This window comes from Drosophila serrata, unplaced genomic scaffold (assembly GCF_035046125.1).
Source record: "Drosophila serrata isolate PLE 108 unplaced genomic scaffold, ASM3504612v1 contig_272, whole genome shotgun sequence".
Lineage (NCBI taxonomy): Eukaryota > Metazoa > Arthropoda > Insecta > Diptera > Drosophilidae > Drosophila > Drosophila serrata.
Window position 1 is genome coordinate 11,480,977 of NW_028257170.1, and position 3,910 is coordinate 11,484,886.

At 39.2% G+C, this 3,910-nt stretch overlaps 1 long non-coding RNA gene across 1 annotated transcript; it reads left to right on the forward strand.

The window, feature by feature from the left end:
* The first annotated feature begins 663 nt into the window (after positions 1 to 663).
* Positions 664 to 3,568, forward strand: LOC147643569 (uncharacterized). Its single transcript, XR_015272049.1, has 2 exons — positions 664 to 2,304; positions 2,766 to 3,568. It is a non-coding gene; the product is annotated as an uncharacterized LOC147643569 (long non-coding RNA).
* The last annotated feature ends 342 nt before the right edge of the window (positions 3,569 to 3,910 follow it).

Below are 3,910 nucleotides of genomic sequence, written 5' to 3' on the forward strand. Positions count from 1 at the left end.
CACCAGCTGCATTTGCTTTGCTGTCTTCCTTGTTTGCTCTGCCTGTCGGTTAAACTTCCTTCCGTTGCTTTGATGTGCCAGAAATTAATTGCCTACAATTAGGCGCTCTGGCAAATGTCACTCACTCACTCACTCAAAAAACAAAAGGGGAAGCACCCACTTTATCCATCTCTCTGTCCTGGTATCACTAACCATTTTTGACACTTACCGTTGTTCCTGTTTTTCGGTGGCTTAAAGGCTTCTCGAGAAATGTCTGCAACGAGAACAAGAAAAAAAAAAAAAACAGAGGAAAACGAATGTTTGTTAGTCCAAAGTTCGAGGTGAAGTGACTCCTGAAAGCCGACAAAACACATGCCATTACATGGTCATACTGGCGCAGACTTGTGGAATGTCTGCCCATGTCACAAGCCTTCCAGCCACTGGCCAAAGTCCAGGTCCAAGTCCAGGTCCAAAGACCCGGCCCAGAGCCCAAGAACCAGCCATAACAAGGGAAAAGTTCCGCCAACTTTGCGTCGAGTGCCTTTTGCCTAATGAAAAGAGTCTGTCATTGACTAGAGGAAATGGAAAAGTTTTCCATTGACCAGCCCCGAAAGTGGTAAGAAGGAGCGAAGAGCCTTGTCCAGTTATGGCCTGTGACAGGCAGTTACTTTGGTCTCCTTTTTTTATTGAAATAAATAAAAGTAAATGATCGGGAATGGGTGAATTCAAAAAGTGGAAGTAGCTAAAAAATAACCATGTAAATATTGAGTACCAAAAGAAATTTAAAGTATTTAATTGTCAAAATTACTAATTTATGTTCTTTCAAATTCATATAGTATTTAAAAATATGAATTAGAAGATTGCAATATATTTTTGTTTTATACTTTTATAGAGTCTAAAAGTAAACTCAAATATAAGACGTTATTATCTTTAATCCATTTTTCAGTCTTTCTCTAATATTACCATCTTTTGGAAATCTATCTGCAAATCTTTGCGCCAAGCCCTCAAATTGAACTGACCATTTCAAACCGCCAGTAACTTATACGAAAGTTGTTTCGTGCCAAACTGAAATTACATTTATCTGGCCCGAATTCGTTTCTGGTACTCGTATCTTATTTGGCTATATTGTTGGCCAAGTCCCTAGACATTTCTAATGGCGCATGGCGTTCGGTCTTACATATAGACTGGCCAAAAGAGATTTATTATCAAGTGTCATTGTCGGAGGCCCACACACGCCCACAGATATATCTATATATATATATTTATTTTATTTTTTTGCCCACCAGCAATCATTTCCACATCTCTCAGGAGCCGCAAGACATTTATTATAATCAAAAGTTGGCTGCTGCCTTGATTTCTATGGCCTCGAAGAAAAAAAGCACACACACAACTAACTTTTCCGAAATAGTTTCTCTGATTTTCCTGGCAATTTGTTTGGCTTAGGGTTGACAGTTCAATAAGGCAGAAATTCTCTTTAATATCCATAAATAACCGGCGCAAACAAAAAAGTTCCTACCTACCTACCTGGGGGCGCAGGGTTACTAATTACGCATACGCAACGGTGTCTTAGGGGTTGGAAAAGTTTCGGCCCGAAAAGTTCCTTAACCTTCTGCGCCCTAATGCCATTTCCAATAACTTCTGCTGCAGTTCCCACAAAATTGAGGGAAAAGTCGAAGAAGATGGCAAAAACGGAGACATTCGCCAAAAATCCCTGCCTCGCCATATATCGTTTTAACATAATTTCTGTGGTAAAATTAACTTTATGAACTGTTGAATGAAACGAGAACGAGAACGAGAACAACCCTCGGAGGCAGCCAGCGAGTAGCTAGCGTGCGTCTCACAACCTGCCACTTAAAACAAATAACAAAGTTTTGCTTAACTTTCCTCTAGCTCCTGGAGCCCGTCCTCGTCCTGCTCCTCGTCCTCGTCCTTTTCCTATTTCCCTTTTTCCTTCATTTTATTCAGGCAGCTCTTGGGGGAAATTATGGCCAGACACAAAGCGAAAAGCGTCGTCAACTACGTCGAGCTGCTTTTGTCTTGGGCGGCACGGCATCCAGCAGGAAAATCATCCTCAACAAGGACTCCTCCTCACTCAGCCCGTCTGGCAAGGAAGTGGCATCGCCAGGCAGAAAGGCAGGCAAAGCACCAAAGCTTCTCCTGATGGCAAAATTACATATGAAAGTGGATTTCATTAAAAAGAAGTTGGCTGCAGTGAAATACGGCAAGTAAAAGACATTTATCCGGGAGGACTTGTCTGTGGCCTAACAGAGATGGCCAGATTTGACGGGATTCGCCATAGAGAGTTGTAGAAAGTCCTTTTTGAAGGTATACAATTTTATGAGGATAAATACTTTTCTAATAAGATTATGTTATTTTTCTTAATATAATATATTCTTATTATATATATACCAAGTTAAAATGGTTAAGTTAAAAAATGTTAACCAATAGCCACGTTCTTTTTAAATATTTAAACAAGTTTTTATATAATTGAATTACTTAAAAACTTTACATATAGTTTAAATATATTACTATTTCTAAGCCAGATTGGATTCAAAAAACTATCTTAGAAATGGTTCTTGTATTAAAATAATTAGTATTGAATTCCGGTTCACAATCTATTATAGAGTAACCTAAACAAAGATGTAAGTAGTTACATTTTCACACATTTCCTAAGCATTTATCCTTCCAATTAGAATCTAAATGTAATTTAAAGAAATTCCAAAGAGTCTCCTGAAAAGTCACTTAGGTCGACTTATAAAAACCCATATTCTCATCTCCAATTACAGAAGTAGTTTTGATGCCTTCAAGCAAGTCCTTGGACAGGTGACGATGCCATGGCGACGGGCAATAAGTTAATGCAAAATAGTTCGACGTTCTTCAGGACTCAGGGACCGAAGCACTTGGACAGAGAGACAAAAGGAAATTTCCATCAAACTAAAACGGCTTCAAGACGTTCGCTAATTGGCTCAAACTGGTGGAGGGGGAAAATACGGAAGTAAATCCGCCAAATACCATCAAACATCATCAACCGTAAAGGTGTTAGAAAAATCGTAATGAGACGTTCAAGCCAAACACAATTGGCTGCATTCAAGTTTGGGGCAATTTAGTTAGGCAATATAGCGTTATGTGGGAAAGGCTTTCAGCCGCTGAACGAACCTCTTTCCGAAAGAGTGAGGGCGTATGTACATATATATAAAAACGGCGCCAACTCGATGCCAACTTCATGAATTTTGAATGAACGTAAAGGGCAGAAACTAATGCCAGCAAAAGCTGGGGGAGTACCCGACGGCGGCTCTTCTGCTCCCAGTTACCAGCTCCAAGCTCCCAGATCGCAGGGAAAAAAGGAAAACTAAGGGCGAGGGCATTTTCCCGCTGACACAAGACATGGAGGAGCCATCGTTTCCAACTTCCGACGACTACTTAGAGACGCCTAAACAGCTTCATTACTTTTATGGAGCTGACGGCGCGCTTCGTTGGCTCGCCATTGTCTGTTTGCCAGTTTGGTTGTTTGGCTGTTTGGCTGTTTGTCTGGCCAGGCGCAAATTTGTTTGTGTAAATTAAATGAAATGACTGTAAAAATGCCAAATAAGCTAATTTGCGGTTAGTTTTTTTCCCCTGTTCCCTTGAATTTATGTACCAGAGAATGCAAAAAGAGACAGAATTGGGGTTCTCTCAAGTTTTGAGTTATGGGATCATTAAGTAACGAAACACAAAAGCTCTTTCTCTTTAAATGGATTTGTTGTTTTTTTATTTTAATTGGTTTTAATAATGTCGTGCTTTGCAACAAAATAAAACAATTTTATAAATATTTTTAAAAATATATCATTCAAGATATATATAACCAATAATCCAGAATTTGCATTATGTTAATCTTAAGCGTAAATATGTAACTTTAAAAAATTGTACACAGGTTGAGTAAAGGAGGAAACTA